This window comes from Herpailurus yagouaroundi, unplaced genomic scaffold (genome assembly GCF_014898765.1).
Source record: "Herpailurus yagouaroundi ecotype Mexico unplaced genomic scaffold, PumYag 163, whole genome shotgun sequence".
Taxonomy (NCBI): domain Eukaryota; kingdom Metazoa; phylum Chordata; class Mammalia; order Carnivora; family Felidae; genus Herpailurus; species Herpailurus yagouaroundi.
The window spans coordinates 53,945,607-53,966,762 of record NW_024412404.1 but is presented as its reverse complement, the minus strand read 5'-3'; the positions used below and the strand labels follow the sequence as shown (position 1 = coordinate 53,966,762).

General features: G+C 42.1%; 1 long non-coding RNA gene across 1 annotated transcript in view; it reads right to left on the bottom strand.

Annotated features, from left to right (window-relative positions):
• Positions 1–1,515: 1,515 nt before the first annotated feature.
• Positions 1,516–21,156, bottom strand: part of LOC121037277 (uncharacterized) — a 46,718-nt gene continuing 27,077 nt past the window's right edge. Inside the window, exons 3-4 of the long non-coding RNA XR_005793684.1 lie at positions 3,006–3,143; positions 1,516–2,779 (exon numbers count right to left, since the gene is read on the bottom strand). This is a non-coding gene — a long non-coding RNA (uncharacterized LOC121037277). The remainder of the gene's footprint in view (positions 2,780–3,005; positions 3,144–21,156) is intronic.

The window sequence follows — 21,156 nt, the reverse complement described above, 5'->3', positions numbered from 1 at the left end:
AAACTTCTATATGGTCTTGGACAAATTAGCAGGAGGCATTTTTTCCTCCTGGTCTCTTTGCACAAGTGAAGTGTTCTTCAGATTTTATGCATCATAATTAATGCTGCCAACTTTGAGTCAGAGATTCAGAATTACTTTGGATGCTTGGAATGATAAAAGTCTTTTGGTGACTCTCCTTTATCCGCAGTAATTTGTCACCTTATATGAAATTCTGATATGCATATATTTATTTGTGCACATTGTTTTTGGGGGAAAGCTTGAGCATTTCTGTCCCAGTATATTGTAACTTGTGTTGTATTCTCAGTGGGTGGATTTGGGAATGGAACAGAGAGAGAAGCAAATGATGGAGGAGGCATGGAGGGCTTTCCAGTGAATTCCTAGGAAAGGTGGAGAAAGTTGAAGAAAACTCGGGCCTTAGACCAGCCGTCTAACAGAAAGATCTGAGGGTATAACTATATTGCAAATCACCTCCCTTCTTTATACCCCTGCTGTCACTAAATTAGATAGCCATCATTTCCCCTCAGACCTGGTTTCTCTTCCTTCTTCTTGGCTCATTCAATCTGTTTTCATGTAATGCCCAAAGTTATCTTTCTTTTTTTTAATGTTTATTTTTGCGAGAGACAGAGAGAAAGAGAGAGAGCAGGAAAGGGGCAGAGAGAGATGGAGATATAGAATCTGAAGCGGGCTCCAGGCTCCAAACTGTCAGCACAGAGCCTGACGTGGGGCTCGAACTCACGGACTGCAAAAATCATGACCTGACCAAAGTTATCTTTCTAAGATACAAATCATCTTGTCAGCCTCTTGATTCAAATCCTTCAGTCCTTCAAAGTTTCTCCATTGGTCTCAGGAATAAGTCTTTTTGACATGACTTAACAGAGGCTTCTTGTTCTGGCCCCCTGCCTACCTTATCTCCAGCTACTCCCCTCACATGATTGTTCTGGTAGTACTAATGTTGTTTTGTCATATGTGCATTCAGTTCTTCCTTTGAGCCATTCTTTTCTGTTCTGATTAATTTTAATCCTTCCTTCAGGTCCCAGTTGAGCCATTACCTACCTTGTGTTTTCCCCAACCATTCCCAAGCAATTCCTTTCTAGATCCCCTTTTAATGTGACTTCCCTAGAACACTCCTATCACAGTGCACATCATAGTGTGTGATAATTGCCTCTAATGATTAGTGTGTGTCCCCCTTGGATTGGGAATCCCGCGAAGCCCCAGGCCATGCCTGTCTTGGTCACTGTCACATCTTCGATGCCCAGCAGAATGCCTGGCATGAAGAAGAGGCACAGAATTTATTTGGCTCATTGAGTCTGAATCCTAGGGAGCCTCTAGGTGGCTGGAGAAACTGACTCAGGATACAGAGAACCTGCAACGAAGCAAAGCAGATTTCTAAATATTGTGTTGAAACTCTGAGGAAAGGAGATACTAGAACACTTCTACCGATCAGGGAAAAGGAAAGTGGAAAATAACACAACAGTTTCCATTTCTACTAATTTAAGATGTATGAAATCCAGTTAATCATGTCTTATATTGTTTTATTTTAGAAACTACAAATGGGTCTTTTCTTTCCATGAGACCTTAATTTTTTCAACCCCCAACTCCCCGGAGGTGTTGTGGAACTGAACCCCGGGGGGGGTGCTTCTGTATCTCTTATTTCCTCGGGTTGAGAGCTTTAGCTTTGGCCAGGATGGCTCCGGGCTCCGGTAGTGTCGTCTGCCCATCCTCCCTGCAGACACGGGAGGGCAGTGCAAAAGCGGTTTCTTTTCCCCAGACTCCTTCATCTCTCCCAAGGTGTCACAAAACCTCCCACTCCCGCCTCGCCAGCTGTAGCATTTCCTGTTCCTAGTGTCAGTTCCCTATTCTTGTAAGTATCCCCAGTAGAAATGGGATATGTTACGGAAACGAAATTGAAATCCTTCTAGTTCCCCAGAACACTACAGAAAAACATTTACACATACCAAAACTGTGCAAGGGGGGAACTATGATGTGTGGTGGTATCACTGAAATGCAGTAATTCTCAACCTTTGGGGAGTTACAGGTCCTTTGAGAATCTGATGAAAGTTAAGGATCCTTTCCCCAGAGAGATGTACATACGCCCTCACAATCTTGCATACAATTTCAGAGCATTCAGGAACACGTTAAGGATCTCTCCTGGAATGTTTACTGAGGAACTCTACCAAGATTTGGGTACTGGGGAATGAGAAGTATTAGAGATGCTCCCACCTCTGAATTTGTTATTAAAAATGAACCAGTTTCCAGAACGTGCACCCCATCACAGAGTTTGATTATATGCTTTGACATGTACTTTATTAATTTATGACACTAAGTCAGCACACAGGCTATTAGAGATTGCAAGATAGGATCATTCAGTATTTGCTGAGAGTGCTTTGAGGTCATTAGCTTTCTAATGAAAATCTGTGGATGTACAGTTAGAAAAATGAGAAGTAGCTGAAGTTAGCTAAAAGGGGGCACACCATGGACTTTAAACCGATACTTCCAAAGTGCCATGACCATCTTTTTGAAATATAGCACTGCACCCCCCCCCACTCCCCAAATTTTGTGTGCAGCCTTCTCCCTTCCCCCCAGCCCCTGAATTCTGATAGCATCTGCTGTGACTGGAGCGATCTTGGGCTGTGGGCAGCTGGAGTTCTATCTGTAGGAAGCTCAGGAGAGGGACAGGGCCTATGGGCTACCAGTGCCGATGACTGCCCCAGGGGCCATGACTCGGTACAGAAGCCACACGTTACACTGGCAGGGGCAGAGTGGATCTCCCGGTGTTCACCTGAAAGACACAGGATTGGGGGACACACATTAGGGCCTGAGAGGATTTACTGAGTCATCTTCCAGCCAGTGGCCTCCAGAGGCCACATCAGGCTCCTGGGGAAGGGAGCTAACATTTAAATGGAGCCACAGCACTACTGAGACCTTGAACCTGCTGTTGGTAGGCTCTGTGTGTAAGGGTAACAATTAATGAGAGGCACCAGCGGGACTGCTTTCCTTCTCCTTACCTGCCATTTCTCTCCTCCCCTCTAGTCTGCATGGCCAATTCTCTCCTCCCCTCTAATCCACGTGGCATCGCAGAAATACACTTGAATGTGGTAGCTGAAAGGCTCAGGGCAAGTTAATCTAGCTGCTCAGCTTCTCGTCTGTATGATGGAGACAATAATAGTATATACGTCATAAGGTTATTGTAAAATTAAGTGAAATAATGCATGTACATTGAAATAATTTAGTACAGTGCTAATTGCCTAGGAAATATTATAAATGGTCACCATTTTTATAGTTATTTGGGCACTTATGTTTCCCTGCCAGGCTGATGACAAACTTCCAAATGTCAGGATGCATCCTATTTTTTTACCACAGAGCTTACATAAAGTAGGCTTTTAGAAGTATTTTTGAATGAATAAGTAAATAACTGCATTAGTGAATGAGGGAATGAGTGAAGATGGGTTGAAAAATCGATGTTTTGAATAAACTTGGATAGGTGTCCCAGGGCTTGTGTGTGTGTGTGTGTGTGTGTGTGTGTGTGTGTGTGTGTGTATACATATGTATATAAAATATGTACGTATATGTATGCTAGACTCTCTGAGTAGACTGTTGTTCCCTTTGACTTTGCCCGGCCACTGACTATTTCTTGCCTTTTAGCTATCACCTTAGCACAAGCTTTTAGAAAGACCTTCCATATGGGGCACCTGGGTGGCTCAGTCAGTTAAGCACCTGACTCTTGATTTCAGCTCAGGTCATGATCTCATGGCTCATGGGATCGAGTCCTGAGCTGGGCTCTGCACTGATAGTGAAGAGCCTGCTTGGGATTCTCTCTCCCTCTCTCTCTGCCTCTCCCCTGCACTTTCTCTCTCTCTCTCTCTCTCTCTCTCTCTCTTTCTCTCTCTCTCAAAATAAATAAACATTAAAAAAAAAAGGCCTTCTGTAATGACCCTTATCCAAATGAGCATCCTTGCCCCTGGCCCCACTTGTTATATTTTCTATCACTACCCTCTGTTTAGATCACTTATAATTTATATGATTTATATATTATGAAGTTTGTAACTATATAGCTATTTGGTTTTGTAGCCTTGTTTATTTCTCACTACATAATAAGCTCTGTTGCCACAGAGAACTCTTTTCTTCATGACTCCATGGAGAGGCAACAGTCTAATGGGTAGAGCTAGGGATTTGAACCCATGCAGTCTGACTCCAGGGGCTGCCTGCTTCCAAACCCTGGCTCCACCATTTATTAGCTGTGTGACCTAAGATGAGGTACTTAACTTCTCATCTTAGTTTTCTCATTTTCTAATAGGGTAAATAATAGTACCTTCCTCCCTGTTACTACCCTTCCATCCCGGGCAACTGGGTTTTCTGCCCTGGGCCGTGTGTTTTAGAGGATGCTGCTCCAACACCACTGTGGCTAGATCCCACTCCGCATGCAAGCAGTCCCTAGGGCCAAGGGAACATGCCCATACCTGCCTCTTTTAGACCACACTTCCGGTACCTGAGATCCTGGGACTCCCCTACCCAGATGACTTCAAGCAAGCTTCCAGAGCCCTGTGGGGTCTTCCCTCCATGTCACCAGTGTGCACACCCAGAAACCTTATGGTAACTGAAGATCTGCTATTTGCAGAGTGGGAAGGCGGACACAGTTTAGATGTTTTGTCTGAGATGTCCACACCCATCGATCCAAGGCTCGTTTTGTGGTACAAGATATGTTGCAGGTGGGAAAAGAAGGGAGGTAGTCTAGGGTCCTTTATTTTATTCTTGCTTTTAATCTGGCAAACGCTAGAGACAGGCCACTATCTCCTAGATTGTTGTGAGGATTAAATGAGGTATTACATGTAAAGCCTTTAGAAAATGCTTGATATACTGTATAGTGCTCAGTAAATATTAGCTATTTATTACATATCCAGTTAACTTAGCACAGGGTCTAGTGCATTGTAGGTGTTTAGTCATTTTTTGAATGAATGAATAGATGAATGATTGCTTGAACTTTTAGCTCATTAATTGGGGCCCATCTTGGTTCTGTTGCTAGGTAAAATCATCTGTGTATTTGAACGAAAGATTTCTTTCTTTGTTGTAGTCATTGTTGGCTGAAAGTAAGAAATACTGGCTTGATATTCACAGTTAAGCATGAATAGCAAACTTCCTATCAGGAAAAAGGTCTTAGATGTTGATTTCACAGAATGACAGTGTTCAGAAAGGGTCTGTATCTTATTTAAGCGAATAAATTATTTTTCAAGAAATACCATAAGGGATTTGAATTTATGTACTATTAGATGCTCCCTGCTAGCCCAAATACATTTGCAGTGACATATACAATGGCAGGATTTACAACAGGCTTCTAAGCTTCAAGACAACTTTAATAGTTTTCTGGCAGCACAGAGGACCCTTAGCATAAGCAGAGTAAGTGGGCTGCCTGTTAATATTATTGGAAGCCCCCAAAGCCCACTTCTGATGGCTGATCAGGGGCCATCAACCTCATGATTTAAATTCCTTCTTTGGTTCATCAACAAATGTGAAAGGATCGTGGATATTAGTGACACACAGAGCAGTGGTCAGTCTCCCCTCTATTGCTTATCAGCTGTGTGATCTTAGGCCAATTTCTGAATTTCACTTTCCTCCAGTTTCCTCATCTGTATCAAGAGCTAACAGTAACACTGAGATGGGCTGTTGCACAATCCCGTCAGAGAACCCGGCGGAGTGCCTGGCTGACAGTAGATCTCATTCCCTTCCCCACTAATTACCATGTATAGGGCCATGAAACAGAGAGTATATCCTGAGTTAAGCTTGTTTTGACAATATAGTTATACAGGAGGTACTACTGAACATACACTTACAAATCTGATGAATAATGTAGCTACCAATGCAAAGTATATGAGCAAACTTCATAATAACTGATAGCAGAACATAGCAAATTACTCTTAAAAGATAATGCAAACATTCATTTTGCTTAAGTCTTCTAAAATGCCATTTGATTAAATCATAGTTTTGTTCATATTAAGAACAAAATTGGTGTTTTATCATTAAAGAAGGTAGAAAAAAATAAATGTTTTAAAAATAAAGCAAAACTCTATTTTAGTTCTAATGTCTCTAAAACATTCTTTTGGAAATGAAAAAAAATCACTAGGTCTATTTTGTATCCTTATTAAACCAACATCGGGGCTCCAGGGTGGTTCAGCCAGTTAAGCATCCAACTCTTGATTTCAGCTCACGGTTGTAGAATCTAGCCCCATGTCAGGCTCTGCACTGGGTGTGGAGCCTGCTTGGGGTTCCCTCTCCCTCTCTCTCTTCCCCACTTCTGCTCATGCACATGCACTCTCTCTCTCTCTCTCTCTCTCTCTCTCTCAAAATAAATAAATAAACATTAAAAAAATTAAAAAAACCCAACATCTATGGAACTGCTTCAGAGCCCTTTTGCCACTGGTTGGTAAAGATTACATAGTCTTCTCTTCTGGGCTTACTGCCCCCTAAATAGCATTCTCCCTCACTTTATCTGCACTGAAGGCTGCTCTTGGGAAAAGGGAACTATCTGATACTCAATTTCCATAAATCTGGAATAGTGAGCAGGCAAGATGGAAGTTCTATTCCCAGACTGACCTTTTGCATCTGCTCAGGGTGGTGCACTGGGTGGGAGGTGATTTCAAGGACCTGAGCCTCCGATTTCTCCACAGAAGAGAATCTCGGTCTCATTTGCTTACCAGAATGTGGAGACTTCCTTTTTACCATGAGATAACTTGGAAATACAAATGCCTTTTTAGGGAACTAAAACTTGTGGTAAAAAATTAAATAACTGAACTTAGTTACATTCTTGACAGTAACTTGGTGGGGGAAAAGAGAGTAGAGAGCATGATGTGAAAGGCCTATGGAGGAGGAGAAAAGCCTGGGGCAAGAGCCCGTCAGGAGCTCAACAGGAAATCTCCACTGGCTCTAGTTTTAGGTGTTTTTTTTTTTCCCCCCAAGTTGGTTGATTATTTATTTATTTATTTATTTATTTATTTATTTAGAATTTATTTATTTTTAAATTTATATCCTAGTTAGTTGGCATATAGTGCTATAATGAAAACAGGAGTAGATTCCGGTGTTTCCTCCCCTATGTATAACACCTAGTGCTCATCCCAACAAGTATCTTCCTTAATGTCCCTTACCCATTTAGCCCATCCTCTCTCCCACAACCCCTCCAGCAACTCTGTTTGTTCTCTGTAATTAAGGGTCTCTTATGTTTTGTGCCCCTCCTTGTTTTTATATTATTTTTGCTTCCCTTCCCTTCTGTTCATCTGTTTTGTATATTAAATTCCACATATGAGTGAAGTCATGCGGTATTTGTCTTTCTCTGACTAATTTCACTTAGCAGAATACCTTCCAGTTCCATCCACGTAGTTGCAAATGGCAAGATTTCATTCATTTTGATCGCTGAGTAACTGTTGATGGACATTTGGGCTTTTTCCATACTTTGGCTGTTGTTGATAGCACTGCTATAAACATTGGGGTGCATGTGCCCCTTTGAAACAGCACATCTGTATCCCTTGGATAACTACCTGGTACAATTGCTGTGTCATTGGGTAATTCTATTTTTAATTTTTTGAGCAACCTCCATACTGTTTTCCATTCCACTGGCTGTAATTTTAAACTAGGATCTGAAATTTTGAAATTTTTTAGTGCTGGCAATGGGCTTTTCATTTAAACAAGAAAAAAAAAAACCCCCACACACCAGAATAAACACACAAAATGGACCTTATATATCCACTTAGTGCTGGTTTGCAGCCATTTAATGAACACGCATGGTATTGACTTCAGGGTCCATTATGGACATCAACGCTGCCTGTATTTGTGTGTGGGGGGGGGTTTGTGTGTGTGTGTGTGTGTGGTTTTTTTTTTTTGACAGTCTGATTTTCAAGACTTTCTCATAGCTTTTAGTAGTATTTTTTGGACTTCTCTTCATTAAGGATTTTAAAAGCAATGGTCTTTGCTTACATTGAAAGTGCTACTTTTCCTAGCATCAGAGTTCCTTGCTAATGGCTTTCTGAATACCATTTTCATTATTTAATTTTTATAGAACTCTACTTCCTTTATTATTACATTTGTCTTTGTAATATGCACAATCTGTTGGCTACATATTGCTAGGTTTTAAATATTTTTCCTGTTTACCATTAATAAAAAACAGTTGCTGATTCATCTGCCTTGCAGAATAAATCACTAACCTCATCCGTGCACAACAGAAAAATGGCAGGTATATCTTCTGATTATCCTCCCTAGCTGTTTTGCTCTGATCTCTCTCTTTTCCTCTACACTAGTGAAGATACAATGTCCTCTGGTTATGGAGAGGAAATAAACATAAGGCTAAGGTTATTTGGATTTTATAAATGTAATAGTAATCAATAGTAATCCCAGGGCGCCTGGGTGGCTCAGTCGGTTGAGCATCTGACTTCAACTCAGGTCATGATCTCGAGGTTCGAAAGTTCGAACGCCATGTCTGGCTCTGTGCTGACAGCTCAGAGGCTGGAGCCTGCTTCAGATTCTGTGTCTCCCTCTTCTGCTCTCTCTCTCTCTCTCTCTCTCTCAAAAATAAATAAACATTAAAAAAAATTTTAATGTAATAGTAATCCTTTGCCTAGTTAATAACAGGAGTGTATATAACACTTGACACTTTACCAAAGGACTTCACGTATGTTGTTTTATTGGACTCCTGAAGGGTTGTTCTAATTATTATCCCATTTGATAAATGTGACCTGCCCAAGTTCATGATTAATGAGTGACTGAGGCCACCCCTTCTTTCTTTTAATCAGGCTCATCTTAACCAAAATCTTAACCATCTTAACCAAAATCGTTTTCCAGTCCCACAGGCTTTTGGCTACAAACCTTTTCTCTTGCCCTTCAGGGCTATGGCCACTTGAGAGTGGGTTGTACCCTGTTGCCCATTTCCTTATGTTGAATTCATTCTTCAGTTCTCTGAAATCCAAGGTTGGTGTCCACCACCGTACTGGACCGACCTACTAAGAGTAAGAGTCACAGTACCGTCTGGTTGTTACATGCCGTGAATATTTTTTTTAAGTTTTTTTAAGTTTGTTTATTTACATTGCCATGAGTCTTTAAAATTTTTTTTGTTTATTTATTTATTTTGAGACAATGAGAGAGAGAGCATGAGTGAGTGAGAGGCAGAGAGAGAGAGAGAGAGAGAGAGGGAGAATCCCAAGCAGGCTCTACACGGGAAGCATGAAGCCCAATGTGGGGCTTGAACTCACAAACCACAAGATCATGACCTAAGCTGAAACCAAGAGTGGGACGCTCAACCGACTGAGCGACCCAAGGTCCACCCTGCCATGAGTCCTGTTGCTTGTTTCTTTTTTTTTATTCTTTTAAAATTTTTTTTCAATGTTTTTTATTTATTTTTGGGACAGAGAGAGACAGAGCATGAACAGGGGGAGGGGCAGAGAGAGAGGGAGACACAGAATCGGAAACAGGCTCCAGGCTCCGAGCCATCAGCCCAGAGCCGGACGCGGGGCTCGAACTCCCGGACCGCGAGATCGTGACCTGGCTGAAGTCGGACGCTTAACCGACTGCGCCACCCAGGCGCCCCCCTGTTGCTTGTTTCTACTTCAGTTCTCCATACCATCAACACCACTGGTCACTTCTGCCTTCTTACATGCCCTCATTGGGTTTTTTCCTCCTCTTCAGGAGAGTCTTCAAGTCTCTTCAGTGACTCGTCTTCCTGCATTTTTCCTTAAATAATGAGACTTCTCACAGTGCTAGCCTCCACTCACCTCATTTTTCTTTTTCTTCCCACTTCTTCTCGTCCCAGAGAAATTTTATCCCCTTCTCACTGTTGCCTCTATAGGTAGATGACTTCATCAAAAAATATTACAGATGTTTTCAAACATAAACAGAAGTAGAAATAATAGTTTAATGCCTGTGGACCCCATCACTCAGCTGCAATAGTTACTGACATTTTGCAAATCTTGTCATTTCCCTTGTGAATACTTCAGTATGCACTTCATAAGGGCTTTCCAAAGTTATAGCCACCACGCCATATTTATTTTATTTATTTTAACAGAATTAATAGTGTAATTACTTAATGTCATCTGACACTTTCTAAATTTCTAGGATTTTCCTAAGGATAGCTTTTTATAGTTGATTTGAACCCACATTCTAATGAATTGCTGTCTCTTTATTATTATTATTAATTTTATTTTTTTAATTAAAAAAATTCTTTTAATGTTTATTTTTGATGAGAGAGAGAGAGACAGAGCACAAGCAGGGGAGGGGCAAAGAGAGAGGAAGACACAGAATCCAAAGTAGGCTCCAGGCTCTGAGCTGTCAGCACAGAGCCTGACATGGGGCTCAAACCCACGGATCATGAGATCATGACCTGAGCCAAAGTTGGCTGTCCAACTGACTGAGCTACCCAGGTGCCCCTAAAGTTTATTTATTTGAGAGAGGTAGATAGAAACAGTGTGACTGGGGAAGGGGCAGAGGGAGAGGGAGAGAGAGAATCCCAAGCAGGCTCCATGCTGCCTGCTGCAGAGCCTGATGTGGGGTGGGGCTCAAACTCACAAACCATGAGATCATGACCTGAGCCCAAACCAAGAGCCGGTAGCTTAACCAACTGAGTCCCCCAGCCCCCGCTTTTTAAACGTTTATTTCTTTTGAGAGAGAGAAGGAGAGAGTGTGCACATGCACGAGAGTAGGGGAGGGGAAGAGAGAGAAGGAGACACAATCTGAAGCAGGCTCTGGGCTCCGAGCTGTCAGCACAGAGCCCACATGGGGCTTGATGTCATGAACCGTGAGATCATGACCTGAGCCACAATCAAGAGCTGGATGCCCAACTGACTGAGCCACCCGGGCATCCCTGATGTCTTTTAAGTGGATCTCCATTTCTAGTGCTGCCACGCCAGGCCTTTCTCTCAGGCTCCAAACCCAAGAGCCCAGCTGACCCCTTTAGCTTCATTTGGAGGCCTCAAAGGTACTCCAGACTCTAAGTATTTCTAACTTAACTTCCTTTGTCCCTAAAAGCTTACTCTCGTGCTTCTTGTCTCAGGAAATGGCAGTACGGTCCACCTGATCATGCCAAAAACCTGAGGCTCTTCTCTGATCCCCATCTCCACTCACTTCTCATATGTCACATGTTCCCAGGTACCGCTAATTCTAGCTCCTCCATATCTTTTCAGTCCATCTTTCCATCTTCCCTGCCATTATCTTAGTTCAGATCATCACTGTCCCCCTGGATTGCTGCAAATCCTAAGTGGTCCCCTCCTTAAAGTTCTTCCACAGCTCCCGTTGTTTTCAGGATAAATTTTAACATCTGATAAGGCCTTAAAAACCCAGTGCATGCTGCCATCCCCAGCCCCATTCCCCTCTTCCTCTTCTGGTACTGTGCGCCATAGCTGGACGTGCCTCCGTTCCCTGCCCTTTCTCACCTCGGGCCTATGCTATGATGTTCCTTTCGCCCGGAATGCTCTTTTGTTTCCTCTCCCAACCCTTTCCTCACTGATTTCACTCCTTCTTGTCATTATATCTTTGCTGAACAACGCTTCAGGGAAGTCTTCCCTCACTCTCCAAACCTGAGTCAGGTCCTGCTGTCTGGGTGCTGAGGGTACCTGGAGGTACTCGGTTTCAACTCCTTTTGTAATATTAATTCCATGGATTTGTAGCTGCTTATTTGGTGTCTTCTGTCTTATTTGTGGTTGTAATCTGAGTAAGAATAGTGTCAGTTATTAGGCAAGCGCTCCATAAGTATGAGTTGAATGGATGAAGTAATGATTCTTTTTTAAGATTTATTTATTTATTTGGAGAGAGAGCAAGTGGGGGAGGGGGGAGAGAGAGAGAGAGAGAGAGAGAGAGAGAGAGAAAAGAAAAGAAAAGAAAAGAGAAAGAATCCCAAGCACGCTCCACGCTGTCAGCCCAGAGCCCAACACAGGGCTCGAACTCATGAACTGTGAGATCAAGACCTGAGCTGAAATCAAGAGTTGGATGCTCAACCGACTGAAGCCACCCAGGTGCCCTTTTAATTTAATTTTTTTTGAGAGAGAGAGAGAGTAAGCATGAGTGTGGGAGAGGGGCAGAGAGAGAGAGAGAGAGAGAGAGAGAGAGAGGGAGGGAGAGAGTCTTAAGCAGGTTCCATGCTCAGCACAGAGCCTGATGTGGGCTTGATCCTACAACCATGGGATCATGACCTGAGCCAAAACCAAGAGTTGGATGGTCGGTAGACTGAGCCACCCAGCATTTCTGAAGTAGTGATTCTCCTAAGTCCCAGGTTTCCAGTGTGTACCACTGTTGCTTAGCGTTGTAGGTACTGTGTGTGATAGGTATATTGCTTGTAGCATCCAGGCCTTAGACAATTAAGTTGAATTTTCAGAAAATTGTTGAAACATGGCAATAAAGTAGTGTAGGGTAAATATCGTAAGCTTGTTCCTATCTTAGGCCCTCTGTACTCACTACTCACTCTCTTTGAAATATTTTCCCTCTGTCTTCACCCGTTTTGTTCCTTGTCCTTGAGACTTAGGTGTCAATATCACTTGCCACTGTTTCTTTGTTGTTCTTTTGTCTCTTTCTCTCTCTCTCCCTCTCTCTCTCTCTCTCTCTCTCTCCCACCAAGGGAGACAAGGGGCTTCATCTTTCCTGTTCATTGCAGCATTGTAGGTATTCTACAAATATTTGTTGAATTAGTGGAAACATGAATGAATGAATGAATGACCGCTACAGCAGGTGAGGTGATACACTTCCAGGAAAAATAAGGGGAAATGACAAGCTTATATGTTTTTCAAAAGTAAACAAACCCTCTGTAGGTCCTTTTATTAGACATGTAATCTTGTGTGTAGCCTTTTTCTGTGCTATTCCTAATTGTCCCTTTCTTACAGGTTATGGGGGAAGCCGTTTGATGGACACTTTCCATTGGACCACATTGCTTGAGGTGCGAAGCATGTGCTAACATTAGCAGAGAAGTGAGCTTTGCCAGAGGTGTAAATGAATAAGAAAAGTAACCAGGGGACCTACTGAAAGAGACCTTTTAACAAAAGAGGGAGGTACCAGTTTGTATATTTCAGCTTCAGAAAACCTGTTTCAGAGGCTCATTGTAAGGCTAACTGATTTAGCCCAAAGAGCAACCAGGAGGGTTCAGTTTGGGTCACTGGCAGTTTTGTGGGACTTTGGGCAATAGTGGGGGGAAGAGGAGAAAGGAGGTTTGGTTGGGAAGGCAGTGGGATGTGAAAGTGCGTTTCTAGTGAGTGGGCAGGAACTCTGCCCACAGAGATGTTCTAGTTTCATGGCTCCTTAATGCCCGTGTTCATTGAAATGGGTCTGGGAGCAGAACAGTGAGTTTAGTTCGAGACATTTGAGATTGAGGCATCAGTAATATTAATAAAAAGCTCAGGGATCTAGGTTGGATCTAAGAGATTTCTTAGATGCCAGCGGGAATACCAGCATCAAAAGGAGGAGAAGAGGGTATGGAACTCTTTGACAGAGACCTAACATTTCTTACTCAGAGGGCCTCAGGATCTTCTGAAGATCACATGCTATTGGTCATTCCTTTCTGAATTCTTGTAACGCTTCCTATCTGTAACTTCTAGGCTTCTAAGCCTTTGGCAGAGTGTTGTGCAGTAGAAATACATTGGGAGCCACACATGTGAGCCACACATATAACTTAAAATTTTCTACCAGCAACATTTTAAAAAGTAAGACAAAAACCCTAGGTGAACATAATTTCTAAAATTTAGTTAATTTAACCCAATAAAATGAAAAATATTACTATTTCATCATGCAATCAATATAAAATTTAGTAATGAAATACTTTATAATCTTTTTTTAAATACTGAGTCTTCAAAATCTATTGTGGATTTTACACTTAAAGCTCATCTCAATTCAGCCTACCTACATTTCAGGTGCACATCACATGTGGCTAGTGACTACCATATTGGATAGTGCAGTATGTGTTGTACTTGTATTAGTATGTATTTGGCAGGACAATCATGTCCTGTCTTCCTGATGGATTTGTAAGGCCCCAATCCCTCTTTGGAGCCCCAGTGCCCCACGTAGGGCTCTGAGCAAAAATCAGCTCAAATGAGCCCAATTTCCGGAAGCCTTCCTTGATCCTCCTCTTGTAAGGAACCATTTCTTCTTCTTTTGGGCTCCTATAACATGTGCCCTGTATGTCTGTGGTGCCGTTTCTCAGTTTTTACCTGGTATGACAGTTGTTGGTGTAAATGTCTTAGAATTGCTCTTTCTAGATGTGAGCCGAAGGCAGAATCTATCTTTGGAGTCCTCATGGGTGCCTAGCATGTTAACTTTTTCTCAAAGGAAGAGTTCAGTAAATGTCTGTTGAATAAATATGTGCACATACTAAGCATTTATATCAGTTATTTAGTATTTTGGTAAGTGATAGGTAAGTCTGGACATTGAAGAGAAAGTGACAGGTTAGGTACAGTAAAGCGAATTGACTCAACATTTAAGACTATTTCTTGGTAGTCAGAAGAGACACAATAAAAAGGAAAAAAATAAAAGGTGGGATATTCATCCTTTGTCCTGGGGAGGACAAGCCACTCCTGTTGTTCACTTCTCTATGAATTTGGTCCTGCCTGCTCATTTATCTATTTTATGACTGTCTACTTTTACCTGCAATAAATTCAATTTCCTATTTCATTTGCAGATCATCTTAAAGATACAGAGAAAAAAGAAAACAAATGTCAGCCTGGGTAGGTAAATTGCTATAGCAGCGATACTCAAATTGTGGTCCATGGACTAGAGCTCTCTGTGAAGAGGTATGTTCAGAAATGAGATTAATCATTTTGGAACTTTGTAACACTTTGACAGTAAATTTGTGCACTTGAATCAAATAAAAAAAGAATTAAGTTTGTATTTTATACTTGTTCTTATTTTTATTTTGTTTTTCCAATAACTAACTTAAAAAACAATTTTACTGAGGCTATAATTGATGTACAATGCGTTGCTTATGTTAAAAGTGTATAATTTGATAAGTTTAGACACGTATATATCTGTGAGACCATCTCTACATCCAAGATAGTGAACATATTCTTCACCCCCCCCCCAAATTTACTCATACTCCTATGTAATTGTCCATCTCACTTGGCCCTCTTCCCCCAAGTAACCATCAGTATGCTTTCTGCACCATAGATTAGACTGCATTTTCTATAGTTTTTTTTTTTTTAACATTTATTTATTTTTGAGACAGAGAGAGACAGAGCATGAACGGGGGAGGGGCAGAGAGAGAAGGAGACACAGAATCGGAAGCAGGCTCCAGACTCTGAGCCATCAGCCCAGAGCCCAACGCGGGGCTCGAACTCATGGACTGCGAGATCATGACCTGAGCCGAAGTCGGACGCTCAACCGACTGAGCCACCCAGGCGCCCCTCTATAGTTTTATACATAGAAGAATACAGTGTGTGCACTTTTTTTGTCTGCTTCTTTCACCCAGTATAATGATCTTGAGATTCATCCAAGTAGTTGTTTATATGAACAATTTGTTTCATTTTACTATTGAGTAGTAGTCTAATATATGGCTATATCACAATCTATTTATTATTGTTTGTCTGCTGGGGGACAGTTGGGTTGTTTGATAATTTTTGGCTGTTACAAGCAAAACTGTTCAGAACATTTGTGTACAAGACTTGGTATGGCTATATATTTCCTTGGGCAAATATCTAGGGGTAGAATGGCAGATCAAATGATCAAACCAAGTTAAGTCAGCTTGGGCTGCTATAACAAAATATCATAGATTGGGTGGCTTAAGCAATGTACATTTAGTCTCTCACAGTTCTGGAGGCTGGGAAGTCCAAGATCAATGTGCTGGTAGACTAGGTTCTTGGTGAGGTTATTCCTCCTGACTTGTCGACCGCTGCCTTCTCTTCATGAGCACTGTGTGCTCACATGGCCTTTCTTTGGTGCATGTGCATAGATACATCTGTCTCTCTTCATCTTCTTATAATGGGCACTAATCCCATTATAAGGAGCCCACCCTCATGACCTAATCTAAACCTAATTACCTTTCAAAGGCCTCATCTCCAAATACAATCACACTGGGGATTAGGGGTTCAACATACGAATTTTAGGGGGATACAAACATTCAGTCCGTACAAAATGGTAGGTGTTTGTTTAACTTCTCAAGAAACTGCATTTTATATCACCACCAGCAGTTCACGAGCATTTCACTTCCTCATATTTTTACAAACATCGGGTATCGTGTAGTCTTACTAATTTTAGTCATTCTGATAGGCGTGTAGTGCTGGCTCATTGTGGTTTTAATTTGCATTTCATCTACTGATGTTGAATACATTTTCATCTGCCTGGTTGACATCTGAGTATTTTCTTCGGTAAAGTGTCTTTCCAGATCTTTTGCCCATTAAAAAAAATTGGTTGTTTTCTAGTTGAGTTTTGAGGGGCCTTTATACGTTCTAGATACAAGTCCTTTATCAGGTAGGTGCTTGCAAGTACTTTCCCCCAGTCTGTGGCTTCTGTTTTCATCCTCTTAACAGTGTATTTTGAAGAGCGGAAGGTTCTAAATTTTGATGAAGTCCAGTTTGTTTGTTTGTTTTAGTGGGTTGTGCTTTTAATGTCATATCTAAGAAATCTTTGCCTCACCCAAGGTCACAAAGATTTTCTCTTATGTTTTCTCTAGGATTCTTACTGGTTTAGGTTTTATATTTAGGTCTATGATGCACTTTGAGTTAATTTTTGTATATGGTGTGTACGGATCTAAGTTCTTTTATTTTTATTTTTATTTCTTTGGTGGTGCTGGGACATATGGATGGCCAATGTGCCAGTACCATTTATTGAAAAAGTGTATCCTTTGTTCTCTGCATTGCCTTTGTCAAACATCCATTGTCAGTATGTGTGTGGGTTTATTTCTGGACTCTATTCTGTTCCATTGGTTAATTTGTCTGTCTTTATGCCAATACCATGCTGTTTTAATTACTGTAGCTTTATAAGTATTGGGACAAAGTAGTGTTAGTCCTCCAACTTTGTTTTTCTTTTGATTATTCTAGACCTTTGCATTTCCATATGAATTTTAGAATCAGCTTGTCAATTTCTGCAACAAAAACATACTGAGATTTTGACTGAGATTATGTTGAACCTAAAGATCAACATACGGAGAAATGACATCTTAATATTGAGTCACTTGACCTCTCTGTTTATTTAATTCTTTAATTTCTCTTGGCAATATTTAGCAGTTTTCAGTTTACAAGTCTTTTTCGTGTTTTGCCAGATGTATCCCTAAAGCTTTTCATATTTTTTGATAACTATTGTAAATGGTATGTTTAAAATTTCAATTTCTGATGACTTATTGCTAGTATGTAGGAATACATTTGATTTTTGTAAATTGCCCTTGTATCTTGCGCCCTTGCTAAAAAATGAAGCAGTTGAAGCAATAATAATTAGATTCCCACTGTTCTGACTGGATCTTAGAAGGAAATGGGACAATGAAAGATAAGCCGATGGTTTTGATATAAGGATGCTGGGAGAGAAGAACCTGGAGAAGAGCTCTGTTTTAAAGATCCTTTCTGTTGTGAAAGGCTGGACACAGGGACTAAGTCCAGGGCTGTGTGGTTGTCGTTCCAGGCATCCTGGCCCAGCACTACCTCTGGGCTGGGTCCTCTTTCTGGCTTTTGCCAGAAAGGGCCATAGGAGGTGCTCAGCAGCTCGGCCATGGTCTAGGAAGGGTCATAGTCAATAACTGCACCATCCAGGGCGCCTGGTGGCCCAGTCAGTTAAGCTCCGACTCTTGATTTCAGCTCAGGTCATGATCTCACAGTTCGTCAGTTCGAGCCCCCATTGGGCTCTGTGCTGACAGTGTGGAGCCTGCCTGGGATTCTCTGTCTCCCTCTCTCTCTGTCCCCCGCCCCCCCCCCCCCCCGCTGGCTATCTCTCTGTTTCTGAAAAAAAGTAAATAAATATATTAAAAAATTGCACCATCCATCACCAGCTGCAAACTCATCCATTCGTGAGTTTTTCTCCTGGGACCTGAGGTAGAACAAAAGAGGAGAGGCAACAGGCAGTTGCTACCACTTTTAGATTCTCAGCATTCACGAGCCTCCTTTCTTTTCTTCCTTCCTTGCTCACACTCGCTTTCTTCCTTCCCTCTTCTCTCCTCCCTACCCCTTCCCTCCCACCCACTCCTCTCCTCTCCCTTCCCCTCTCTTGTGTTCAAACTTGTACCGGAGGCCTCTATGTTGATTGCACTTGGGAATATACCACAGCCCTGTTTACCCCAATAGGGTCAGATTTAGGTCTTTGCAGGCTGAATGAGCTCCCAGTCGGCTTCTATCTTCTGGAAACTGGAGTTTATCCCTTTCTCATAACTGCCTGATTTACTTCACAAAGCTTTTGTAAAGATGAAAGGAATAATGCCGTGAAAGTGTTCTGCTTACCACTTTCTAAGAGTAAGTAAAGGGTGTTTATTATTATTTGACAAATACTTATGGAGCATTTATTTTGTTTTATGCACACGCTAAGGATAGAGCAGAGAACAGACCTGGTCTCTGTTCTTGTGTCCTGAAAAGTCGAGTAAGGCAAGACAAATATGGAGCAAATAAGCACACAAGAGATTATATGAATACAATTGTGATGAGTGTTCTGAAGGAAGAGCATGAGTGCTGTGAGAATGTGAAATAGAACTTGATTTGGGGATCTCAAAAAAGACCTCTTTGAGAAAGTGACATTTAAGCCGAGACCTAATGGGTGAATAAAAATTGCCCAGGTGACTGGTGTAAGGAAGAAAATCTCAGGTAGAGGGAACCATGTATAAAGACAAGGAAGCAAGATGGAGACTGGATTATTGGAGGAAGTAAAAACACTTGGGAGAGTCAGGGACTGAGGGTCACTAGATGAGGCTTGGGAGGTAGGTAGGGATCAGATCATGCCGGATCTTGAAGCCACACTGAGGGTTTGGGACTTTTACAGATAGCTCTCTCTCTATTTCAACAGAGGGATTTAATATAGGAGATTGGTTACACACATACTGGGTGGCTGGGAAAGCGGTGGTGTCCACTGAGATAACCTGATATTGGTAGTTAGCAGTTTCCACTCTATGGAACTGGTGGTATTCATAGAATCCAGGAGTTTCCAGAAGGAGCCTGTTGCAGCTGGTGGGACCACGGAATAAGATGGAGTAGGGCCCTTGGTGTAGGAGTTAGGATTGCCAAAGGAAAGAGCCACTTGTGAAGTTGTCAGAATCAGGGAGAGACTGATAGCAAGAGAGAGACAGAGAGCTTTCCTCTCTCCTTCTGCTTCTGCTCTCCTGCCAATACCTCCTAGTAGTAGAAGCTAATAGAAACATGGAGTTTACAGCCATCTAGCCACAACATTATAGAGCAGAGTAGAAAGGGTGGGTGTTGTACAGAGTAGACAACAGTGGATTAGAGACAACAATAGAGTATGAGTAAGGGTTTTTTTTTTTTTTAATGTTTATTTATTTTTGAGAGACAGAGACAGCATGAGTGGGGGAGGGGCAGAGAGAGAGGGAGACAGAATCCAAAGCAGGCTCCAGCTCCGAGCTGTAAGCACAGAGCCTGACGCAGGGCTCGAACTCACAAGCTGTGAGATTATGACCTGAGCCAAAGTCGGACACTTAACCGACTGAGCCACTCAGGTGCTCTGAGTCAGTAAAAGTTTTAAATCCTTGAATCGCAGAAGAATTGATACCATGTTAGCAACAGCTTCCCGCCCGGTGTTCACCAAGTTATCTTTCTCTATGGGTGGTATTAGCTAGTGAATTCCCCAGGTGCTTAACTTAAAGTCTGTCAATCTTACATTCTTTTTCCCATAGGTACTTATGAGTTACACAAGATATAAGAATAGATATCATTTGTCCAATACCTGCTTGGTTATAGCATCTTACAATGTCTCATTTAATCCTTACAACAAACATAAATTGAGTGCTATTATTGTCGCGACCGGCGCGACAAACACCGAGGTCAGGGTCCTGAGGGTAGGGGAATGCAAGAAAAAAGAGAGAAGAGAAAGTTTGGGAACAGGAGGGTCCCCTGGGCTGATGGCCCAAGTGACGGCTTTATTGTTGCTGTACACAATCTTTTATATCCAGACTCTTATGGGTCAGGCCATTCTAAGAATAAACAGGTTTCACATAATCGCTGCCAATGAAAACATTTAGTTCTGTGTTTCTTGTGCATTTTCTAGACGGGTCACAACAAGACCTTGTTGATAAGATTGCTAGCAAAACACAATTCCCATGTTTGTTTCTATCTGACTCGGGGGTAGAAAAAGGGAGGTAGCATTACTGCCAACACCTGCAGACCACAGGCTTCAGGAATTAACTTTCTCAGCCTTGACAAGGCTTTCGTATGTCCTTGAGAGTGGGGGAATAGGAGGGGGAACCACCGGGTTGGCTAAGTCAACAGGGAACGTTGCTTGACCCGGTCTCAGCCTGGCGCCGGGCCCGGCCTCCCACATGAATGGGAGGGGGAACCACCGGGTTGGCTTGAGTCAACGGGGAACATTGCTCGACCCGGTCTCAGCCTGGCACTGGGGCCTGGCCCCCCCACATATTATTATCTCCATTTTATAAGAAGGTGATTGTGACTGGGAGGAGGGTAAGCTAATAAGTGACATTGCTGACATTTGAAGTAGGGCTTACTTTTATAAAAAAAATATTTAATGTTTATTTATTTTGAGAGAGAGAGAGAGAGGAGGAGAGAGAGAGAGAGAGACAGAATCCGAAGCAGGCTCCAGGCTCTGAGCTGCCAGCACAGAGTCCGACACGGGGCTTGAACTCATGAACCATGAGATCATGGCCTGAGCTGAAGTCGGACACTTAACCGACTCAGCTGCCCAGGCTCCCCTGAAGTAGGGCTTTCTGACCCAAAGCCTGGCTCTGTCCATGATAGCCCAGTACCTAGGCTAGAATTTGGGATGAAATCTCCGATACAAACCTCCAAATGTAAGTGATTTCTCTCATGTTCAATTTCTTCTGACTTGTGAGAGGATTCCCAGTGGGAATTCTGGGTCAGTTGAGCAGGGGACACAGCATTCAGGGTCTTTAGTGTGATGAGGTTTTTTTTACTAATGACACTTAAAATTTATGGTCAAGAAAATTGTGGAGTTTGTTTTGCTTTTACTGTAGCATGAATGTTCTCACTTTTACCTGTAAATCATACAGTTTTATTCATAGCAGAAATGTCACATGGTTTATTTCCTCCCTCACTCTTT